Below are 25,565 nucleotides of genomic sequence, written 5' to 3'. Positions count from 1 at the left end.
GACACAGGGTGGCTACAAGGAGCTATAGGCAAAACCACACAGGAGCAACCCCCTGCTGCTTCTTACTCTCAATTACACTGTGTATCACCCTACCGTTCCCATCCCTCCTGTCCCCCTCTGTCTGCCATTTCTGGTATTCATCTGGAGTGCCCTCTCTACTTCACATGGAATGGCCAATCACAATGCACTTTCAGCTTCAAAGAGGGGTGGACCCAAGAGATCACACTCACTAGGTTGGGTGATCACTCACTGCCTACAGGACACATGATGGTTTTGTGCCTCAGTTTTCCCCATCTGCAAGTAAAGATAATAGCAGTGCCATTCTACTAATTCTGGGTACAGTCCTCTCCTTCCCATTTCCTTGGCTCACTCCTGTAGAGACCCGCTGCTCACCCCAGCTCACTTGCTTTGCAGGAGTTCTGCCTCTTCACACACCCTCACTCAGCCCATCTTCTCACCCTTCCCACCCTGGGAAGATCTGACGATGTGGGCTCTGCTGATTCCTTTGGGGAGGTTCCTATAATCTTCAGAGTCAGAACCACGTTCTTCAACACTGAATGTGAGCAAACCCCTTCCTGGACTCATCTTTATTTCTTTCAGTTTCACTTCCAGACCACTATTGCTCCTCCCAGGAGATGTACAAGCATGGGTGCTGATGCATACACACACACACACACACACACAATATATATATATATATATATATATATATATATATATATATATATATATATATAGCTATGCTTCCAGCCCTTCCTTATATTTTTAGCTATCTGCATATTTAATTAATTTCTAAAAGTTCTGTTTGACACAAAATCGAATAATAATAAAGCATCCAGCCTTGTAATTAGTACATTTTTGGAGGAAATTTCCATTATATTACAAAAATTTTAAAAATTCCCCTTCCTTTTGTGTCTCTGTAAATCTACCTCTGGGGCTTTGGACTTGTGAAATAATCGAGTGGTTGAAACCTATTTTTCAAATCAGTTGTCTGCCACATCACAGTGATGGCTATATGACTGATGGAGGAACTTGGTATTTGCTGAAGTTTAGGTGACACAAACACAAGAGAAGCAAGTTATTGTGTCTTATTTATTCTTGCTAAATATATGTCCCAAAGAAGATCAAATTGTCAGCATGTTTGCTTTGGGCCATTGAAGACAGATTAAGTGGGATGGCCAGATGTCTCAGTGGAAAAAGGCTCTTGCTGCCAAGCATGACAACCTGAGTTCCATCCCTGGGATCCTCTTGGTGGAAGGAGAAAACCAGTTCTCACAAGTTGTCCTCTGATCCCCACATGTGTGCTATGGCATCTGCAGGTACCCCTCAATAAATAAATAAATAAATAAATAAATAAATAAATAAACAAACAAACTAATAAGCATTATTAGCCCAGGCCTGTCATATACTTATAATGCTAGCACTTGGGAACAGAGATTTTGAGGTCAGCTTATGCTACACAGAGAGACTCTGTCTCAGTACCAAAACAGAGCAAAGCAAACTAACAAAATAAAGTTTGTATAGATTTTTTAATTATATTCATACTGAAGAAAAGTATTTTTATTTAATGTCACTCTAAGTTTTGAAATAGATAAGTGAAGACTTTATTCTCTGAATCATTAATCTGGCAATATTGAATAATCTGCCCAAGATTGGCAGACTCTCCTATAGGTTTTCAGAAGGTCTCTGACTTACTAGGGGGCTTGTGGCCAAGGATGGATGGACAAAGTTCCAGGGAGATTTTCTGGGTGGTTTTGTTGCTTTCCTGGGCCCAAGTTTTTACTGCATGTATGTGACAAGTTTACCTGGGAAGCCCAGTGCCTTGGATTTTAACCACGGCACTGAAAAGAGAAAAGAGGAGGACAGGGAGAGGGAGAAGGATAGAAAGGGAGGAAAAACAGCAACACACACACATATGTGCATATACATATATACATATGCATATACATATATACATGTGCATATATATATATATATATATATATATATATATATATATGAATATCTGTCATTGGATGAGTTAATTCAGGAAAGCATGTAGTGAGTACCTACCCATTATTAACTGCTATCATTGTTGCATATGTATATGGCTTGTACTTCTGTGAATTCCTTGAGAAGCAAGAGGTATCCGATCATGTTTACCACCCTAAGTCTATATACACATAAAAAATTCAAACCAAACCAAACCAAAACCAACCAAACAGAAAACCCTACTGCTGAAACTTCTTCTGAAAGACTGACGTTTTTCCAAATTCGAGACAAGGCTAAGACGTCTCCTCCAATGCAAAGCTAAGCAAGGAGTAGGTTGGGGAGGAGATTCAGGTCTACCGTCTGGGCAGCCCAGAACATGACAGCCTGCTGCCCTTTTGTCGGGGCTCCAAAGTTGAAAGCAGGCTCTGCTGGGACAACAGGAACTACAGCTGTGGTCATCTGAGAGGTGACCCTGACTCTCTCTACCCTGGGAACAAAAGGCAGTTATAGCTCTTTTGCAAGAACGAAAGTGGAAAGGAAAGGCAGGTTCATCAAAGGCTAGGAACTTAATGGCTTAGCTTCTGCTCTAGATGACTACTACCTGTGCTCAGTTTCCTAGACTGTAACATGGGAGCCTTCAGCTGGTGGTCTCTAGGTCTTCCTGGTGTGTCTCTGGGCGGGGGTGGTCGTTTTGATTTAGATAAAATTTTGAACCATCTCATCCCTTCCCCCTACCCCACATCAAGTCTCTCACCTAGACTTCACGCTTTCTGACCCCAACTTCAAAGCCAGGTGATGTGGGCTCCTTGCAGAAGTGCCAGAGGCAACAATGAGACTTGGACTGAGGTTGTGTGGGGGCTGCCCAGCTGGCACTCCTTAACCTGGTAACTATTGTGTTCAAAGCCACTGGCACAGCCACCGTGGAACAATAGGTTTGGCAGTTCTTGCCAGCAAAGACAAGCAGGACCTGAGCATACAGGCCTCTAAGAACACTCAATAAAACAAAACAAAAGAAAACAAAAAACCTTAAAAATATAAAAATGTTTTCCTTGGTTTAAAATGAAGAAATAAATGTAGTACAATCACATGAAAAGAAAAAGCTACACCAAAGGAAGTGAACTTACTGCTGTAACCCTGTCCTCTTTCCAGACATAGTTCCTTGGGTGCTGTAAGTCTTATCTTCCTTTGTACTTAGGACTCCAGAGCCAACTCTGTGCCTGTTGTTTGCTTTGCTTAGCCCAGTGGGCTCTGGCATCTTTTCTTCTGAGTTTTTAATGACTGTCAAGCATCTCTGCAATGTCAGGTACCATCAGGAATTGGAACAGTAGGCTGGAAAATGATGTGCTGTTATAAACAACGCTAAGATGAACACCTCTGTGGGGAAAACCCATTTCATGGCATCCGAATTTTTGACTTTTTTCTTTTTCTTTTTGAGACAGGGTCTCATATATAGATCAAACTCACTATGTATCTGAGGATGCCCTTGAATTTCTGATGCACCTTCCAAGTGTTGAGATTACAGGTATTAGCTGATATGCCTGGCTTATTTGGTGCTGTGCAACCAACCCAGGGCTTCATGAATTCTAGACAAGTCTTCTATCAACTTATCCACACTCCTAGCCCTTGACTTTAAAAAAAATTTTTTTTTTGCATTTTGATAATTGTACACTTATATAAAATAAAGACTTTAAACCCCATGGGGATACTGCAGTTTTCACTTAGCATGATATTTCCCCTGCAATATCTTATGATAAAGACCTCTCTAATGTAAAGCACAGGTGGGAGGAATGTGTAAATGTACACACATGTATACATATAAGGTGACTTTGGTGTGTTAACTCCTGTCTCTGAAGTGCTGAATAGAAATTAACTCATGGAGAAATGTCAGTTTCCAACTCGTACTCCAGGGACATAATAATCATGGCAGCTCATTTTGTATAATAATAATGATTATACTTTATAGAATTTAGTATTTTAAATAAAAGTTTCTTTAAGTCTGTTTTCTTGTTCAGTTATCCTCAAGATAGAGGAAGCTCAGAGATTACTTGTGTACTTGTAGATGATGAAACACATGATTAGAGATGTTAGGGGGCCTAGTTAGGTCACACAAAAAGACAGGGGGTGCTGTTAGCAGCAATGTGCTGGTTCTCAGCAGAGCCATGCACTTGCAGGGATGGTCCCTCCTCCCTTTTCATAGGAGAGTGGTTAAGGTTTAACTGTCCATTGGGCAGTGGACCAAGCTCTACTCTCCTGAGCCAGTCTGAATCCACATTCCCACAGTTCTCTTCACTACAGGGTTGTATGATCCTTCCAGCTCCTGGCTGTATCTATGATTCTGAACCTCTTCTAGTCTGTGAGAGCAAGAGCATGTGCCATGGTGGCTGGGAAACCATGCCTGCTGATGGAGGACCTGGAACCAGCTTCAGTGCTGGTTCAGTACATGCTTAGCATGTGCAAGGCCAAGCATTCAGTCCCTAGCATTCGCAGGCACACATCTCACACACACACACACACACACACACACACACACACACACACAAACCAGCTTGATATACACACACAAGACAAGCTACAAAAGGGAGTTCAGTGTTTTAGCCAATCTCAATCACTTTTCTAAAAGAGAAACTCATCTCAATCTAAGGAGCGGGACAAAGCTGCACCATGACTGGGTTTCAGAGTTTCAGCACAAGCTCGGTGCTTTCCTGGAGAGAACACACCTGTGCAAATGTGAAGGTTCTGGAAGGCTGGGTCTCACCCTGGAAAGGAATTCCAGTACAAATTATTACGGACCCTAAGTTTCTCCCGAAGGCTTACAAGTTAAAGGCCTGGTCCCAGACACTCTTAGGACGTGGTGAGGCCTGTAAGAGAAGGAAGCTAGGGAAAAGAAGTCAGGTCCTTGGGATGTACTCTTGAAGAGATATTCAGTCTTCCTCCTCTTGTTTCTCTCTTTGGTTCCTGTCCATCTGGAAGTGAACAGGTTTCTCCAGCACTGCTGTGAGGGGCTGTGCTACCGTACGGTAGAAGTAGCTGGGCCAAATGACCATTGACTGATACCTCTGAACTCCACAGGTCAATAAAAAGCATCCCCCCCCCCGATTTATTTGTTTATTTATTTTATGTGAATTAATGTTTTACATGTATGTTTCTCAGTGAAAGGAGGTTGGATATGCTGGAACTGAAGTTATAGACAGTTGTAGGCTGCCAGGAGGATGCTGGGTATTGAACCCAGGTCCTCTAAAAGAGTAGCCAGTACTCTCAACTACTGAGCCATCTATCTATTCAGCCCTATGCTTTCTTTCTTTTAATTTAATTACATCAAGCATTTTGTCACAGTAACAGGAAGCAAATTGGTGTAAATACCCTATCATGTCTAATACTGGCAAAGGCAAGAGAGCTTTTACTGGGGTGAACTAACTTTCACCTTTAAAAAGCCCCCCCCCCCCCCCCGTGGGTATGTAAGCTTCAGGGTGGTATAGAAAAGCAAGCAGAAGTGAGACCTGGAGAATTGAAGCAGGGGCATCTTTAGGGATCCTCACAGGCTGCATTTCCCTGCTTCTTTGTATTCTGTCCTTTGCCATACAGTAGACTCTACACTCTGCCTGGTAGACTGCCCCCAGCCTGGCTCTGAACTCACAATGTGAATTCAAACAAACAGTGAACTCTCCATTGCCCTGTCCCCTCCCTTCCAAAAGTTGGGATTGTGGGTAAGTGCCCTACTCCTCACTTGGCTAGGCATCCCCTCTCCTGGACCATGAGCCCCTTTCTCCTGGCCACTCCTGGCCATGATTCCCACCTTGCACATACAAGGAGAGGCTGCCCGTACCCAGTTTGACATCCTTCGGTCTGATTTTCCTTTATTCGCTGAGACCATTTGCCTTTTAAACAGGCAGAACTGTCTTGGTTCTAGTAATCCTGAATATCAAGCCATCAGGGCCATTATCACAGAGTCCCCCAAACACTGGAACTCATGACTGAACTCAAGGGCATGAGGCTTCAGAGACAGTGTTTGCAACTCCATAATTTTCTTGGAGAAAAACACTGCTTTCCACACACCTACAAGAGTCAACCTTTGTGTACTCTGTCTCTGTTTTGCTGTCTGTCTGTCTCTTTCGCTTTCTGTTTCTCTTCCCCCACCCTCTTCTCCAAAAGTACAGATGTTGGATGTGTAGCATAACGAATGAGAGTTGGAAAGCCATCCAAAGTCTTTTGAGCAGGAGCATATGTTTGTACTTACCCTTTGGGGAAAAAAAATCAATGAAATTTGATTTTTGGACAGTCAGTTCCTTAAGCTCAAAAATATTCATTGGAATACCAGAGGCAAGTGAAGTCCACCCTTCTGGCCCTCATTGATTTCTCTGCAGCTGGCCAAAATAGGGGCTAATTTCCCAGAGCAGGCCTGAGGAAGTGCCCTAGAGTAGGAAGAGGCCTGCAAGCTTGTAGGAGGTAGGTTGGCATGTCCAGAGAAGAACAGGGGCTTTAAGTAGGACTTCTTTATTGCTCCTATTCCTTTGTACTGGAGATGGAACCCAAGGCCTGGCACATGCTAAACACATGCTCTACTGCATAGCTACACCCCCTCATACTAACCTTTGAGGACAACTCTCTTTCCAGAAACAAAGTCTTCCATAAACACCATCAATCTAGTGGAAATTAAGAAACTCTCACAATTTGCAAACTGTACTTAACACGTTTTCCCAAGATAGGTGATGGAAAATCTCATTTTCCCTTTTTGTATTGGCTATGAAATGCATGATAGGTTGGCTTCCTTCTCTTGCCTGGTAGGCTATACTTCTCTTGTGGAGTTCACATGAGACTGAGCCTGGCATTGTAGACACTCAGGAAGGAGTTGACAGATGCATTTTTGTAGGCCTGTAGAAGACTAGCACCTGCTCAGAAGAGTTGGATACAATGATAGCCTTTTTCTTTTCCTCCATCCCTTTCTTCTTCCTTAGCCTTCCTGCCTTCTTTCTTCCCTCCCTCTCCTCCTTCCTCCCTCACACCCTCTTTTTTCTTTTTTTCGGTTGCCTATCCTGTCTTTGAATTCTTGGCTCTTATGCATTAGCCTCCAGTGTGCTGGAATTAGAAGTGCTCACTATCTACTTTGCTCCGATTTTAGTCTTCAGGAAGACCTGGGTTCCCCCAAGTGTTTATCTAGAGGCTTTGGTGCAGTCGCTGGCTGAGGCTGTTCCTTTAGTAACGAGACTGGGCTTAATCTTCACCACATCTATTTCCTGTGGCTCAGACTTGGACCTGATGCCAACAGAGCCATCACATAGTGTCTGATAATGAAACCCAGACTAGTTTTGAACTCACAGCTTTATAATCCTCCTGCCATAGCCTCCTGAGTGCTAGGATTACAGACATGTCACATTTAAAATCATCTTGATAAGAATTTTACTTGGTCACAATGGAGTATAGCTAATTACACACCAGGTCCCCCTTCCCCCAAGGAATCTTCTGTAGAAGAGAGTCGAATCAGATACCCAAGAAGGGGGTAGAACTCATGTTTATTGTCCCTCCAACTCCATCCAGGTGCTTTAAATAGATTTACTCAGACAGTTAGTCCTAGGCAACAACACTGTGAGTATTGCCAGTTAGCAGACAAATACAGGGATATAGAAGAGAGCTTGAAAGGACTTACTAGACACAGCTAAAGAGCAGAGCCACTAGGCAGGCAGATTGGGGCCAAAGTCCAGTCTTTCGACTGCTGTAATGGGCAGGATTCCAATAACTCTTGGACTGATGGAGGCCTGCAGATGCCCAGGAAAAGGAACAGCTGGAGAGAGTTTGTAGATGGTGGGGTCGGTAAGGTTTGCATGGGAAGTGTCTGCATGCAGCCTTGGAACTCAGCAACCACCACCAAGATTGCGATCCTGTCTTACTCCTAGACACAGGGGAATTTGCCTTGACCTGGGGCTGCAGCATGAAATATCTACCCCGATGGTGGCTCAGAGCCCTGCCTAGCTATTAAGGTATAGATGATGACTTCTTACCTATACTCTATATGGGGGAACAGCCAGATGGCATCTGGGCTGACGCCGTGCGTCAGGCTGACTAATCTCTCCAGGTACAAGAGCAAACATACAGTCCGGGACACCATATGTCCTTGACGCACAGCCACCACCACTCAGAGCCATGACCATTCCATCTGACATATGCTCTCCTGGGGCAGGGTGGGAGGTGGGCCAATGGAATGGAGGAAATGTCTTACGATTGAAGACAGAGCAACTGAAAACACAAAGAGAGAGTGTGTGTGCCCAGTAGTTATATCCTAAAAGACATTTATTGAAACATTTTTATTTTGCCACCCTGGGCATTGAACCCAGGGTGTGGTAAATAAGTGTTATACTACTGAGGTAATGCCCAGCCCTAAAGGATATTATTTTTATTGTATTATTATTATTATTTTGTATTTTTGATTTGGTTTTATTAGTACAAATTATCTTTCTATAGCTAGCTGACAAGAACTCATAGTGTGGCTTAGGTTTATCTCTAATGTGTGATTTTCCTGCCTCTGCTTCCCAAAACCTGAGGTGATAGGAGTGGGATTATTATGCCTAAGTCATCTATCTATCTATCTATCTATCTATCTATCTATCTATCTATCTATCTATTTATTTAATAAAACCCATCGTATTTTACTGCAGGCACTGATCAACTTCTTCACTCTTCCAAGTGTTCAGCCTCAGAGTGGTGCTTGCGGGCTGCAGGTGGGGAGCTGGGGGGCACGGGGGAGGGATGGGCTTTGTGCATCCTTTTTCTTTGTTTGATGGTTTGGAATTTCACCCTAAGTTAAAAGTTAAACAGTTCCTGGGTTAGTTTAAAGGGTCTCTTGTTGAAATTGGGAAATGACATCCCAACAGGGTGCCCATTTCTCTCATTCTTTCCAGAGGCACCAGCAGAAGATTCTAAAGGGGTCACCTGTAAGGTAGATTAGGTAGTCAGGGGCAAGGACACTGGAATATTTCTGAGTAAATGGTTTGTACCCACTAAAAAAATAACTCTTGAAGCTTGCAGCACCTTTGTTCTTTAGTCAACGAGAGTAATGGGAGTGACGTTAATTCATTTAAATGCAGGATCATAGATGCTTTGAACTGGAGGAGTCAACCCCCTCCCCCCATCATTCTTTTCTCAGATGAAATCGACTTGGGCACACAGGGTAAAGCCACTTACTATAGTGCACTGGAAAGAGGGCTAGGTGGGACTAGAACTCAGAGGCTCTTAAGGATCCAGGACTTTTCCAGGAAAAGTGAAATACAGTGATGGGGGAACTGAGAGTGGAATGTGTGTTTTCCGTACTGCAAGTCCTCTGTGCTTTGCAGTTGGTGCTAGGAGGAAGTTAGAAATGCTCTCAAGTTCTGATAAGAGCAAAAGGCATTCTAGAGGAATCTCCATCTAGGTGAGGTCAAGAGCTTCTGAATGTCTGGTGGTTTCCTGTTCCCCAGCCCCACTACCTTGATAATTGGTGAGGTGGATCTTATCATCTGCACTGATAAAGACGTTGAGAGCTTCAGTGGTCAAGGGTCTTTCCCATGCAAGGACACCCTGCTAATACAGAAGACAGGATTTGAACCTAGTTCATGGTGTAAGATGTTTAAAGGTTCTACTCAGAGGTTTTGGAAGACAGAGTTTAGATCTGGGCACTCTTAGAGACATCAAAGGCAGAATATAATGTATTTGCTGAAAGTGCTTCAAAAGTTCCGTGCTCTAGGTCAGCAGCCAACAGGTGGGGTTGGGCAGAGATGGCGCCTAGCAAAGTAAGACAGTGTATACAAAGTATATACAGTGTATACAAAGTATATACAGTGTATACAAAGTGTATACAAAGTAAGACAGTGTATACCTCCTCTAAACACTGCATTTCCAAACTCTCTCTCCTAATGAGTCCTACTATAAAAGACAGAGTTTTCTAACTTTTTTTTAACCCCTAATTTCTCCATAGGGTTTTGTCTAAAAACCAGCTCAGTTTGAAGAATGCCTATAACAGGGACACAAGACACAACTTTGTTTCTCCTGTACAAAACTGGACTTAAACTATGGGAGGCTCACAGTTTAATAGAATAAGATTGCTTTTAAGAGATAAAAGTTTGTAAATATATTTTTTGGATAGGCATAAACTTTCCACCCATTTATCTATTTATTATTATTTAGACAGAGTAGAATAAGGTAGTTTTGGCTAGCCCAGAACTTCATGTGAAGATGGGGTGGCCTCAAACTCACAGAGATCTTAGTGCTAAGATTAAAGTTGTGTGCCACAAAGCCTAGATTTCTTGAGTTTCTTGTACATCCGGATACATATATATATATATATATATATATATATAGAGAGAGAGAGAGAGAGAGAGAGAGAGACGTAGAGAGACAGTTGACTCACAAGCTCAATCCAGTTTCATACAGTTGCTCCTTCAGGGAAAGGCACTTGTTACAATTATACTTGGAGGTGTCTTTTTTGTTTGATGTCTTAGTTAGAATTTTACTGCTGTGAACAGACACCATGACCAAGGCAGTTTTTAAAAGGACATTTAATTAGGGCTGGCTTACAGATTCATAGGTTCAGTCCATTATCATCAAGTCCATTATCACATGGCAGCATCTAGACAGGCATGGTGCAGGAGGAGCTGAGAGTTCTACATCTTCATCTGAAGGCTGCTAGTGGAAGACTCACTTCTAGGCAGCTAGGGAGAGGGTCTTAAGCTCACACCCACAGTGACACACCCACTTCATCAAGGTTACACCTTCAAACAGTGACACTCCTTGGACCAAACCTATACAAACCATCACATTTGGGATATTTGGAAAACACCATTTTGAAAAGGTTCAGGCAAATATGAACCAAGATGTTATGGACCTAGTGGCTTCCCACTCCCTTTCATGGAATGCACCTTCACAAGATGAGAATGTCTCAACAGACTTCTGACTGCGGATCAGGGCACCTTATACACACTAGGAAGTGTCTTTCTGTTCAAATGCACACTCTGTCAGCTTCCTCCTGGCAGCCTTTCCAGTATTCTACATAAAAAAAAAATCAGATATGAAAGCCTTTCTGGAGCCCCAGCAGGACAAGCCCCCAGAAGGCATAGCAAGAACTTGTGTGCATACATGACAGGTGACTTTCCTCTCATCTCCTGCTTCCCTTCACCTTGGTTCCTGATGTCTTCTTCCCACCTGGGAGCCCTCTATTCTGCACTGCAGTAACAGACCACCTGAAGCTGGGTAATTAAAAGCAAACATCCACTTCTCACACCTTTGGAGGCTGAGAGGTGCAAGATCCGTGTTCTGGCATCCAGTGATGACCTTGTTGCTGCACACAATAGAAGGGCAGACAGAGGAAGAGAGAGCACCAAACCCATTCTTTGTATGGAAACCACACCTGCAGTACTGAGCTTACTTCTGCACTAATCCTTTACTGAAGGCTCTGCTCCCAGGGCTTAAATAGTTCCCCTCAAGTTCCACTTCCCAATACCACCATACTAATAGATGAATTTCCCAAAACAAATAAGCTTTGGGGAACACATGGAAATCTCAGGAGCTCCTAAGTGAGCTTCTGGAGGGACCCAAGCTAACATTTCCTTCAACTTGGTGTGCTTAAAGCAGGCTTTTCCCCTTCCTTATTTCCTCTGGCAATATAGCCCACAGCAGAAACCACAGGATTATTTTCATTTCTCTTTCCTCTGTATTAGGAAGTCTGCCTTTCAATTGGTTACTCATTTCCGTGTAGATTTCAAAAATCTCTCTGATCAATCTTTTCCTTACTTTCAATTCTCTTAAGTCAAAACTTTCAGCAGCATTTTAGGTGATTTTAATAACTTCCTAAGGCTTCTAGTTACTACTTTCTTCCCTTTCTAGTCCATCCCTCATGTAACCACATGCATCCTTCAGAGATGACCACACACTTTTGTGTCTGAGAATGGACAAGACACAGAACTCATGACTGCTAGGGAGGAAGAGATGCGTGCTCCGTAGCTCTGTGCATTCTCAGGAGCCGACCCATACTCTCATGCTCTCTTCCAATTGTGCCAACCCCAGGTAGCCTACTACCCACTTTCTGTCTTCAAAGAACCTATCATCTTTGTTAATTCTGGGTTTCACTATTCTTTGGCTTCTGAATGTGTTTTCAACCCTAGTTCATGAGATTGAGATTTCCACTATCCCCTTAGGGCTACCTCATCCTCGCTCCCAATATCAAGAGCTATACGCCTACCAGGCTCAGTTATTCAGAGGTCTCACTACCCACCAAATTTAACAACCCCATCCCTTCAAATCTGCCCCAGTGCCTCCTTTTTAATGAAAACACCAAATTGCCAATGCTAGCCTACAGCCCACATCTCTGCCTGTCTTATTGTTTTCACAGGCCTTACTGGCTTTGGGCAAGTGCTGAAGTTCACTCATTTTCTATTGGTTGTTTCTCCCCATGAAAGGTGAGCCACACATTTCTTGGAAACTGGTAAATGTCTAACACAGCCTCTGGTACCCAGTGTTCTCAGTCATTTTACAAAGGTAATAAATGGATGAATGGGTACAAATGCCTTGGCCTGAGAGACAACTAGGTGTCTATGGATTGTTTGCAGAAGACATACCTCAGAAATGTAGGTTCTTGTTAAAATTCTGGTTTAAATTTTCTCTCTCATCAAACTAATAATATATGGTCCTTTTCATTGGGCCATAAAACTTGTATGTATTCTGGGGTAGTATTATTTACATCCATCTAATTTACACTTTCTTTTCTTCAAATATTTTTTATTTCTATGTGTTAAGAATTCGTTTTTCCTTTTGGGGAACAGGCTCTCACTTTAGAGTTCATGATGACCTAGAACTCCCTATGTAGGCCAAACTGTTCTTGAACTTGTGGAAAACCTCCTGCCTTAGCTTCCCAACTGATGTGAGACACCACACCTGGATTGTCAGAGAACTTTGAACTTAAAAAAAAAAAAAAAAAAACCATAGCTATTTTAAAATATAGATGACTGTGGACTCCAGTCATTCTATGGTGTCACTAAACATTAGAAAGAATCTTTCCTGTCTGTGTGCTGCTGCTCGTGACCCAAGCTCCCTTTATTGCTTTTACACCTTATTTGGATGTCTACAAACAGCAATGAACCATGAGGAACACAACTGCTCTCTTCTATGAGAATACATCTATGCTTTTACAAAGGAGTGAGTATATTTGCTAAAGTGAGCCAGGCAGTGGTGGTGCACGCCTTTAATCCCAGCACTTGGGAGGCAGAGGCAGGCAGATTTCTGAGTTCGAGGCCAGCCTGGTCTACAGAGTGAGTTCCAGGATAGCCAGGGCTATACAGAGAAAAACTGTCTTGGAAAACAAACAAACAAACAAAAAAAGAGTATATTTGCTAAAGTGATTTACATCACTAGACACTAAGAATATATTAAATTGAAGTGCCAAGTAGGAAGATGAAGTGCCTTAATTTTTCTTCATTTCACTGAAAAAGTTTGGGAATGTTAAAGCGTTTAACAAGATCTCTTTAATTCTTGCTTAACTTTGAGAATTTGTTGAATATCACCATCAGACTAAATAACACAAAATGATACAGTACTAGATAGTTTAGACCTTTTGACCAACTTTTTTGTTTTGTTTTGGTAACAGTAAAAGTTAAAAGCTTTTCATTTTAAAAGACATCTCTATGTTTCTTAGGCTGGTCTCAAATTCCTGAGCTGAAGCCATCCTTCTGCTTCAACTTTCCTTCTGTATTTTGAGATAAGTTTTCACCGTGTAGCCCTGGCTGGCCAGGAACTCACTATGTAGACCAGGGTCTCTCTGACTCCCTGGTGCTGAGATTAAAAGCATACACCACCACGTCTTGCTTTTTTGATATTTTTATACTGAATATGTAGTAGAAATTTGGTGCTTTGGATATATTGTATTAGATATATTACCAAGATTAGTTTATTTCATCTGTATCTTCCTATGTTTTAATATTATCACTAGTAATAAGAAACTGAATATATTGCTACTAACATACTTGTTCAACTAGCAGCCTGATCGAACAGACCCACCCAATGCTTGTACCGATTTACGAGACTTTTTAAAATTCCTAGAGCTTTGAGAAGTTTCAAGGGATCAATATTCATAAATATACACGATGAATCCAAATAAAAAATCAATACAAAAAAGATGAACAGTGCCGAGGAAGGCACCTGTTTATCCCCCTCCCCATGTGCACACACACTCAAAAGCAATCAGTGCAATGATTACAAAGTTTCAGCTACCTCTTGGCCCCAAAGTAACTCTAATATATAATTTTATAAAAATCACTGCAGCGAGGAGGAAATTTTAAAAATACTGCAAAATACTTAGAATTCAGCCAGGAAGGAACTGCCAACTATTGAACTTTTTGATCTGTTGCTAAAGTGGCACTTAAAGTTTTAAAAAGCTTTGAATATATTAAAATTGACTAAGATATAATAAAAAGCAAGGTCCTAAAGGCATAATGAACACATTTTTTCGAGGGCGGGATGTGTGTATGTGTGTGTGTGTGTGTGTGTGAAGTCTAGCATAGCAGACACACCTTTAATCCAAGTATTTGAGAAGCAGAGGCAGGCAGATCTCTTTAAGGTCAGCCTGGTCTACACAGCAAGTTCTAGTATAGTCAGGATTACATAGTGAAAACTTGCCTCAAAAATTAAATTAAATTATTAAATAAAATTTAAGTCTAAAAAGGAAAGAGACAAATGAAAGGCAAAATTCTGTCTCTCTGTCTTTCTGTCTGTCTGTCTAAAGTTCTATCTTTTAAAATCAATGCCAGAGATCAAACCCAGGGTCATAGGCATGCTTTGCAAGCCCCATCTTTCATCAGGCTTGGCTATAGGAAGATCTTAGGCCTTGGTCTTTTACATAATCTTGCTGTATAGCCCAGGCTGCTTTCAAACTGGAGATTTCGTCTCTGTCTCCTAAGGCTATAATACAGATGTATGTCACTGCACTGGGTATACTAATACATTTTAAAACTAGGTGGTGTGAACACTGACGCAATTCAAAATCAGGGGGCTGGAGGGATCCAAAGAAAAGATGGTTGACAGGAAATACAGGAATCTTACCTCAGCAGACCATCCAAAGATCCAACCCAAATCCAAGCTGAGCAGAAAGGACACCTGGGAGCTTTCTGTGTGAGTTGGAGACCCAGAGCACACCCGGAATGGTTAGAGGAAAGTAACAAAACAGGACCTGGAGGGTGTGGGTAGTTTTCCTGAAATGGTGTGGAAAATGTTGGGGTGCGCTTCTCAGCCTCTGCTTTTCTTCTCTATTCCAGAAATTCTGCAACACAGAGATTTAGTACTTCACCCCTCTGGTTTGTTTTGTTTAACAATTCGACAAAAATCTCTTAGAGAAAAGAAAAAAGTCTTGATTTCCTAGAGACACATGGTCAGAGCTTAGCTGCCCAGGAATGATGACTGAATTGACTCTGCATCAAACACCCAATGACAAGTAGGGATAAATAGAGCAAGGCCAGGTCCAGCAAGATGAATCATTGTTTAGTTCAAAAGGTGTGTGTGTGTGTGTATGTGTGTGTGTGTGTGCTTGCAAGCATCTGCAAATGTGTAAATGGTCTTGTTAAAGAGGAGGATGTCAAAGGTAAATCCATTAAGTGAGTTTCTAGCTGGCCAATACCTATAAAAGAAGATAAGTACAGCTGACCTGCCCAAATTGCCTAAGGCTTCCATGTTCTTCCCTAACATACCCAGACCGTGACTGTACCTTCCAGTTTGCTTTGGGTTTGCAGACACAACTCAGGGGACTCTGGATTCCCTACTTGTCTCCCTTGCCTGCAAACATCAGAGAGGAGCAGGCTGTAGCCAGAGGTAGCAGGGACTGACTGGGCCTCAGCAGCTGACTGGCCAGGTGAGTTCCATTGGCTGTGTGGCAGCCGAGATCTATTTTCTTCTGTACATAAAGATAAGAAGCTGAGGGTTCCTTCCAAAAGCAAACACCCTTAATTTGAGCCACTGCCTCCCCATGATTCACCGGATGGAATTTACGATGGGGCTTTACCCCTTCCTGCAAGAGTAGCAAATGGGTCAATCCTAATAGGAAATATCAATCCATGACTGGTGCAGTTTGAAGACCACAGGACAAGGTTTTCTAAGAAGGCCACGGCCCTTTGATAGTGTTTTGCCTGCACGAGTGAATGAAGACTGGTTCTGATGGGTTTGAAAAGTCTTTCTGCTGGGAGCAAAACAAGTCTGTACATGTGCCAATATCTACACTGCCCCTCTCAGCAGTGAGAATCCAGACAAGACTTCACCACGAATGCTTTGCTGGGCAGCTGGTGTGCATTCAAAGCTGAGAAACTACCCTAATCTGCGCAAAACCAACAAAGATAAGCAACAGCTTTAGCCGGCTGAACTGAGCTGACGCTCTGCTGCACAATGCCCCTGTGACCATTATCCCAGCTCTGACCGCCGCACGGCACTGCTCGAGCATGCTGGCAATATTTAACAAGCCATCTGGCTTGTACCTGTTCCCATCACAGCAGAAGAGGCTTTGTCTCAAGCCTGTCCCCCTCCAGAAGGCTTGCCACCCACTCAACAGCCAGTGAAACCCTCATCCTGTTGTATCAATTTCATAACTGCCCTAAGTGTGGTGTGTCCTACCTTGCAGCTTCAGTCAGGGGACATCTTTGAAAGGGGACCAGGACTGATGTCTGCCTGTCTCTCTTTGCCGTTAGCACGTGTGAAAGCCAAGCTCTTCATCATCTTCTTTGGGAGAAAAGTTTTCAAACCTTGTAACTCTTTTTTTTTTCTTCACTTTATTCTTTCTTGGTTAGTAGTGATTTCTTAAATTGGGATTTGCTCTGACTTTCCTTCTTTTTTTCTCAAATATATAAAATATTTATTGTCAAAATTTGTAATTCAGACATTGTCAGGAGTTCATAAATTAGGTTACCTAAATATTTGGCTGAGCCACTTGAATGTAATGTTTCCATAGATTGAAAACAGTCAAATACTGGCATTTCCATGTTTTCACATGTATGACCTCATGAAATTGCCCACTGTAAGAGTTTTAAAAAGATAGATAGGTAACAGTTAAATTTTTGTTTAAAAGTATATTGTTAAGAATTGGGGCTAAAGATGTGGCTCAATGCTTAACTGTGCCTACTTCTTTCCCAAAGGACTCAGGTATGACTGCCAGCACCCACTACTGGTGGCTCACAGCCACCTGTGACTCTAGTTCCAGGGATCCAATGCCTTCTTCTGGCCTCCACAGACACCCGTGCTCATATGCATATAGTCACACACAGAAACACACAGAGAAACATAGTTAAAAATAAAATTAATCTTCAGGACAATAAAACAACACTCTCATTAAGGAGTCCATTTCTCCCTTTATCCTGTTTTGTCTGCCCAGCTTCCATGATGACTTTGCATCCCCCAGCTTCTGTTTTGAGATGTCGAAATGAGGATGAGACTGTGGCTATCTCAGACACACCTTCACAATGTTTTCTGAAGGCATCTACTCAGGTGACAGAGACATCCTTGAAATGGACCTTCAATCCTTGCCCTCAGACAGCAAACTGGGATGACAACACAGTTGCTTCCTGCTGTGACCTCCCTGGGACTGACTCCCAGGACATGCCTTTCATTATCTATCCAGAAAACTGGGTTTGACCAGAGAAAGACAGCAAGTAGACTCCTTGATGTGGTTGTAGTTGAAAACATTTCAGCTTAGAGCTTTTAGTTCATTTCAAAAGATGTATCCGTTGCCATTCCTCCAGCCAGTAGTCTCCTGATGGCCTGTGTTCTTTAGCCCTGTACCATGTCTTAGTCCTAAGCACAGTGCTGCTTAAGAGTAGACAGGATGAACAGAAGGGATGTATTAATAGGTACCCAGATCTCTTTTTAGAGATTTGGAAAATAGTCCCCTTTTAGAGAAAAGCAGCCTGACAAGCTTAATTCAAGTTGGGCATAAAGGAAAGAATTTAGACAAAACCAGAGGTTGAGGAACCTCTTCAGATTCTCCCATTCAGAATCTCCAGGCAAAGGGAATTCACTCTGGAAATGTATTAGCAGAGTGACGGTCACAACTGGGAATGCCAGTGGAATTCATGCATGGTTTCCTACCATTCTTTAATATTAAGTTTAGCATGCATTATATGTTTTTTAAGGCAATAGAATGTTAAATTCATGTTGTGCATCTTCCTCTGTGTGTGTGTGTGTGTGTGTGTGTGTGTGTGTGTGTGTGTGTGTGCTTTGCATGATCACATCCATCCATTGGTACTTGGGTTGTTTCCACCATTCATCTCTAGTGAATAGTGCTCAGTAGAATTGCAAAGGCATGTGGCAATTCTATGTCAAAACCTTTGAGGAACTGCTCACCTGTTCCCTCCATAACTGTCACCATTTACTTTCTGTCTAGCATGATTCACTCATCCTAATATCTCCATATTCTTGATAACATGTTCCTTTCAAAAACACTCAGGGCTGTCATAGTGGAAAGGAAGTGGGACCGACCATGTTGTAGTTTTGACTTGTACCTTCCTGGAGTCATCATTGTTTGCACAAAATGTTTATGGGGAACTTCAAAGACAAGGGCATGTTGTGGCCTCTGGTATTGTCAGAAATGACCAGTCAGTTCTTGGGCAGGCCCTCATGGCATCTCCTAAAATTCTCCATATGCCCGAGAGTGCTGGTGCCAAATTGTGTGGTTGATTTTACCATTGTTTCCTCTCCCTCCTCTTCCTTATTTTCCTATTCTTTTTCTTATACTTTCTTGTTCTTCTCCTGCTACTCTTTCTCCTCCTCCTGTTCCTCTTCCTCCTCCTCCTCCCCTTTCTGCTCATCCTCTTCTTGTTTTTGAGACAGAATATCAATCTATGCAGCCTAGACTGGCCTCAAACTCATCAACCTCCTCTTGACTCAGCCTCTCAAATGCTGGGATTACAGGCCTGTGCCACTATGCCTGATTTTATGATAAGTTAGATAGTGTTATAAATTCTAACACATCCTTCAAAATTAACACAAACACCATTTGTTGTCTATGAGCAAGTCAAAATTCTAATGGAACATAGGAAAACAGTACAGTTGGTAGCACAGACTTTAAAATAATAGAGTGCCACCAGGCCTGGCCTGGAATTATTTTCAAGGGCATTATTTTATTGGGGAGGATAGGAGAGGATGGGCTGGCAAACGCCTTACACTGAAGGGAACATAATGAAGACTGATCTCCTGAGGAACTGGATCCCAGGCAATAGGGATAGTTGAGCTTTTCAGAAGTCACAAGGGAAAGAGAGTGCATTTCAGGGCAGAAGGCTTCCATGGTGGGCTAGAGTCTTGAAGTCTAAACAGGACCTTAGCTTCCAACTGTTTTCTGAGAACACTAGCAAAGGATGCATCTGAGGTGCAGAGCTTACAGGAAGGTATTGAGCTGGGTGTGGTATTGAATTCACTGCAGAGAAGAGGTGGGAAACATGGTTCAGACCAGGAGCTACAGGGAGATACAGGAAGCTAAGGCAAGCCATTCCTCCTGCCTCATGACCCTCAAACAGATCTGAGAATAGTCCCTGCTTCTGAGCCCGGAGTCCTTTTTCCTCTGTTGGGGGTCTGCCCCATTTTGTCCCCCACCACACCAGGTTCCAGTTAGAGCCACTTGTCAAGGTTTTAGTAATCTCAATTTTCAGGAGCCCCTGCCTATGTGTGTTAGTATTTTGATGTTCTCTAGATGATTCAAATGGAGCAGCTGAATGATGGGGTAAAAATAAACTGAGGTTGGAATAGGAGGCTTAGAATGAAAAATCTATTAGATCATTGTTTAAAGAGAAACCTGGGTGTACAAGAAATTTGGAGGAAATGAAGGTGGTGATGGAAGAAGATACCACCTGTTGCTTTGTGGCTTTCTGGTGGCTGCAGATGCTTCAGCCTGTGCCTTATTTAGGGATCCATTGCCTGGGATGGATGATGGCTGACAGCCAGGCTAGGTCATGCTGCCAAGGACAGGGAGGTGATATGTCTTGTGTCCTTTGCACTGTGGCAGACCCAGCAAAGCCTGCACTCAATAAATGTTTGTAGGGTGAGTGAATGGAAGCAGGAAGGCATGAATTCATGAAAAGCAGCCCACGACACGGTCCCTGCCCTCTAGGAACGTACAAAGGGGCAGCTGAATAGACATTACAATGACGGTAATCGGATGGCAGTAATAGTTCCCGCATGGGTAGATCTGTGTGTCTATACATGCAGCCCTGCAGCCAGGGAAACCAAGGAAGGGCTTTTGAAAACTCTGTTTGGTAGCCATGGCCTCTCTTATCTTTATTAATGTCCTGCAAAGCACTGTCACCCTGCCCCCTTCTTGATAGAGCATGTAAACAGGAACACTGCAAAAGCCAGCAGTTGCCAGAGATACCGAGCTCACCTGGTGATCACGGAGAGGTGAGCAGAGGAGAGGACTGAGTCTCTTAGATGGGAGTCAGTCTGTTGACTTTGCTTGACTAACAAAATCACCTAAGATCTGTAGCCTGTAGATAGATGAAACTGATCAAGCTAGAGCTCATTGTCAATCAATGCTTACTGTTTGTAAAGGTATAAGAGGGGACAGAACACCCACAGGCCACAGGAGAACTGGGGCTTTCTCTTTGGCTATCAGTCTACCTGACCTGACCTTCAGTAACCCACACAACTTTGCTGGATTGCAAAAGAAAGCAGCAGGTTGCTTTCTGTTTCCCAGGCCTATGACTATACACATACAGCAAAATACAATTATTGACTTCGAAAAAAAAATCCAGGCAGAGGGACATTTGTCTGAAATGGTTGGATCTCAAAGATTATGGGTTTTGATTGTTTTCAGCTTCCTTCCTGTGTCACTGGGATAATATTCTAAAAGCTCAGATCTTGGACGGTTGACAGTGAACAATGATCACCCCATGCTTTCTAATCTGTAAGTGTTTGGGGTGCTTGAATTGTTTTGTCACTCACAAGGCTTGAGAGGCCACAGGTCCTTCAAGCAGAGTCCATCCCACAGGCTGGGGATATGAGCATGGCCAGCTACACTTCTACCTCATGCTGCCTCTCATGCACTGGGAGAAGCAGATCACCATAGGCCAGCGCACTAGAGTTCTACAAGGACACACGTCATCTCCTGCTGCCCCTCCCCACCACACACAGAGCTTCAATCATCCAGGTGCTGGGTGAGTCCGTCCCCTCATTTCCTGTCCACTCTCAGCCACCCCTCCTTTACTTTGTTTCTAAGTAAAACAACAACCTTTTCCCTCATGGCCCATGACTGTTTTACAGATTACAGAGTTTGGGGATGACCTTAGGCCACTGGTAGGTAGTGGTACACATATTGCCAGCCAACACTGTTGGCTCCGAGCCCAAGGGGCAGCTGCCCCATGTCTTCCCTGTGTTGCTGGACCTGGTGGGGGAGCCCAGCCCCAGCCAGCCTGGCCCCAGTCAGCCTGGCTCCAGACAGGCTAGCCCCAGCCAGCACATCTTTAGGCCTGGCCAAGAACTCCTATCTCATTTAACCTCTACAGTGCTCTTAAAGTATGGTCAGCTGTGTGTTCTTTCCTGGAGAAGTAGATGGCCACAGGAGTAGACTCACTCATTTTACCAATGAGATTTTACTCCTGTGGCCTTCCACTGTTTTGTGTTTTTTTCTCTTCTTAATTAACTGGCTCTGTCTTCAAATGAATTCTTATGTTGAGACATCCATGTTTAAACCAAGAAAACGCCTGATAAGCTTAGTTATTTGCTACCATCCGTCTCATAGCTTAAAATTATAACCTGACTTGTCATAAAGTCAAAGAGAACAAAACAGTGATTTTAAGGTTCACATCTAAGCACAGCTTATAAACAAAGCAGAGTCAGTGTGTTTATGTTATGGAAAAAAAATCTAATTATGTCAACTTCAGCACACAGTTTAAAAGAAATTACTGGCTACACAAACTGGGTAGAAATTTGGTTTATATGGGAATTCAATCCTCAGACTGGCATCAAGTGGCTCACAACCACTTGTAACTCCAGTTGCAGAGGATCTAATATCTCAGGCCTCTGAGTGTACCCACTTATAAGGCAGGTACCCACTTATATGGCAGGTACCCACTTATACAGCAAACACTCACATACAGACACATAGCCAAAATTTAAAACAAATCTTAGAAACTTCAATCATGGAAGTGAGCATTTACGAAGGATGTTGTGCTAAGAAATTCTTTCTGCAGTCTTAATGTCCTCCATAGTGTTCAGAAAAAGGCAGTGAGGCTATGTTCTGAGGTTGGTACCAGAACATTCACCTAGTGGAGTCCCCTAGAGTGTCCCAATGCAATAATCTGCCTATGAAGTTTGCAATTCCAGACTCAAAATCATTACAGAAATAGGAAAACTAGTTATGTAACCCCAACCTATTATTTAAAAAATCCAAAGGGCTATAGTTCAGTATATACCATAGTGATAGGATACTTGCCTAACATATATGAGGCTCTGGCCTCATCTTTGGCACCTCCAAACACTAAGCAAATGCCTTATACCCCTCAAAATACACATAGAAATACAAAATCATCTGAAAGTTATTAAATCCTTGAGCTGTCTTAGACAGCAAGAGTCTGGATGAAATAAAAAACTATTTTTATTTGAAAATAATGTCTATCTTCACATTAAATTTCAAGTGTGAATACAGTACTGTCTCTTCGAATTTTAATTTAAAAAATTAAAGAAAGTTATGACTCTGTGTGCGTTAGAGTATGGGTTTGTTTACATGAGTGCAGAGACAGTGGAGGCCACCAATGGGCATCAGATCTATTTTAGCTGGAGTTAAAGGCGCTTGTGAGCCACCCCATGTTGGGGCTGGGAACCAAACTTAGGTCTGCTAAAAAGTATCTTGACTTTAAAACTTTTTTCTTTAGGACCACACAGTACCTTGCAGCTGGGTGTGTGAGCCCATTTCTGAGGAGATCTGCTAGATCCACAAGTCAATGTGGAGCCAACTCCATGGCACCTCTCCCTCTGCTCTTTGGCTTCTTTGGCGTTGTTATAAAAAGAAGATCCCCCTTCCTTCCTTTCTCCTTCTCCTCCTTCCTCTTCTTTAAACGCAAAATCATTTACTTTGAGAGCCATATCTGAGAACATTATAAGGAAAGAACTTTAAATGACACTCTCCCCATCTTGTGCATATTCCACACTTACAACTGAAAATGGATATATATATATTTTATGAGTATTTTCTTTTTTATATAATATATTCTGATTACAGTTTCCTTTCCCTACTCCTCCCAGTTCCTCCCCACCTCCTCTCTCATCTGGATCTATACCCTTTTTAAACTTACTATTTTATCATTCTTTAGATGCCTGTCCTTTTTCTAATGAGAAACAGAAAGGAGACTTTCAGTCACTTAAGGAGCTCTTGACTCTAGCTGCATATGTATCAAAAGATGGCCTAGTCGGCCATCACTGGAAAGAGAGGCCCATTGGACACGCAAACTTTATATGCCCCAGTACAGGGGAATGCCAGGGCCAAAAAATGGGAATGGGTGGGTAGGGAAGTGGGGGGGGGAGGGTATGGGGGACTTTTGGGATAGCATTCTAAATGTAATTGAGGAAAATATGTAATAATAAAAAATATTAAAAAAAAAAAAAGATGCCCAGAAGACATGCCTGGCTCTAGGATAGATAATCATTGCAACACTTGGCATGCTTTCTATGGAAGTACCTTTTCCCAAGGGTAGTTGCTACGCATTTTAGTTCCTTTCAATGAAATAACCCCCCCGCCCCCCCCCCCCCCGCCATGTGAGTGGAATTACCTGAAAAGAGAGAGAGGAGAGAGACAGAGAGAGACAGAGAGGTTAGAGATAGATGGATATTAATCTCCATTTGGGCTGACTGGGCCCTGTGTCCTGAGGACAGGGGCCACATATGAGCTCTGCTGCTGGTGTGGCTCAGGTCTTCATCTTTTCCTCTTCACCTGTGCATTTCCTTGTAACAGGGTAAATGAGACCTAAATCTCCAGCCATTTTCTCTATGCTGGAGGCAGGATGGGAGAACTCCTAGCCCCAAGCTACAGCACAAACACAGCAACATTTCTCTCAGACACTTGAGACATTTTCAGGTTTTTTTTTTTTTTTTTTTCTAATGAAACCACACCTCTTGCAGCATTCACAAATGGTAGCTCCACTAGAGAGGTCCTAGGGAAAAAAAATCACAAGCAGACTCCACACCAAGTGTCATAGTGACAGGTGGACTGGCTTCAAACACCAGGTTTAGTACTCTCAAGAGTGGAGGCCAGGAAGTTTTTCTGCCTTGGTTTCCTGAGTAAGGCAGGAGAGTCCCATTACCCACCCCTTCCCCACCCCACAGCAAAGGAAAAGAATGAACTTCTTTGTTCTGGGGCAAACTTAGCTGGGCCTGCCCCACCCCCACCCCACCCCCACCCCCACCCCCATTAAAAAAAAAAACAACACCTTATCTTCACTGCTGGTAGGAGACATTTTATTTCCTTCCTGTTTGCTGATCCTTGTTCCTCAAGGCCCCTCAGTCCAGGCCCTTTCCAGTGTACCCAGTAACATCACCATTATCAGGAGTGTTGGAGCCCATCTGTCACCTGAAAAACTGTCTTTATAGCTACAACAGGCTTGCATGCTGGCCACCAGACCTGGGCATGACTTCTGGAAAGTAGACAAACCTACTTCTTGGCACATCAACCTACCAGACATTTCTGCACCTGTCCCTCCTTGTGGCTACCCAACAGCATTCAGAGAACTGCAATCTCCACTTTGTCACTGAAGTTTAGACTTCTGCCAGCCCCCCCACCCCCCTTCAGCCCACTGGAAGCCAGGGTCACCCAGAGAACAAGATTTAGGATAATTTCATTTCAGGTACAACATGATGGCAAGGTATGAACCAACACAGATGGGTTCAGTTTCCAAGTGTGATGATGGAGATGGAAACGGGCAAGAGGAGCTGCAGGGAAGGTGTGGAGAAGCACGCATGTACAGGACTGGTGATCCCCGCGGGCGTGGCACCTGTAAACAAGACTAGAAACAGGTATACCACACATGAACCCTGTTATAATTTGACCCTACTCACATCATCCATGTCTTCAGTGAGAGGAGGGCAGCTGCTCTGACAGGTGAGGTGTATCTTAGACAACCCAAACATACTCTGAGGACGGCAGTTCAGAGATGGAGAGGAAAGCTTTGGGGCACAGAAAGAGAAACGGTGGCTCAACTGTCGAGTATATAGTTTCTCACCAGCATCTGTGAACCTGATGGCCTCCTAAGTGGCTCCTTCTGGAACATTCCCTCACTGGATACCATGTACCCTCTGACTCTCTTGAATCTTTTGTTCCAAAGCACTTTTAAATGAAGGTGCCTTCAAGCTCCTGTGGATCGTAAAGATCTGAACAAGCTGGGACAAAGATATTAAGCTGATACCCTCAGGCCTGAGGGAATGGCTTACGTGTATGGGAACCTTTTTCTCCTTTGGGGTGAGTAAAGCCGCTTGAGTACCAGAATTGCTGTGTGGAGGGAAGAAAGCAAAGGCTCCCTGTGAGGGGCTGCAAGAGTTTTCTGGGTTATTGTGGGTTATCTTCAGCTCTACTTCGGTGGTAATATTCTGAGTAAGGAGTTGGGGTCAGAGAAATGGAGGGAGCATCAGGT

General features: G+C 43.1%; 1 long non-coding RNA gene across 37 annotated transcripts in view; it reads left to right on the top strand.

Annotated features, from left to right (window-relative positions):
- 9030622O22Rik overlaps positions 1-25,565 on the top strand; it is a 96,055-nt gene that overhangs the window by 39,326 nt on the left and 31,164 nt on the right. For 17 of the 37 annotated variants that reach the window (XR_866820.3, XR_375083.4, XR_375087.4 and 14 more), the window contains 2 exons: positions 12,323-12,389; positions 24,783-24,951. The exons of 3 other annotated variants lie outside the window; for them this stretch is intronic. This is a non-coding gene — a long non-coding RNA (RIKEN cDNA 9030622O22 gene). 17 more of the 37 variants (XR_003953943.1, XR_866826.3, XR_866813.3 and 14 more) reach the window with 13 other exon arrangements.

This window comes from Mus musculus, chromosome 2, assembly GCF_000001635.26.
Source record: "Mus musculus strain C57BL/6J chromosome 2, GRCm38.p6 C57BL/6J".
In the NCBI taxonomy this organism is placed as follows: Eukaryota; Metazoa; Chordata; class Mammalia; order Rodentia; family Muridae; genus Mus; species Mus musculus.
Note: the sequence above shows the minus strand (reverse complement) of the source record. Positions and strands in the feature narration are given on the sequence as shown.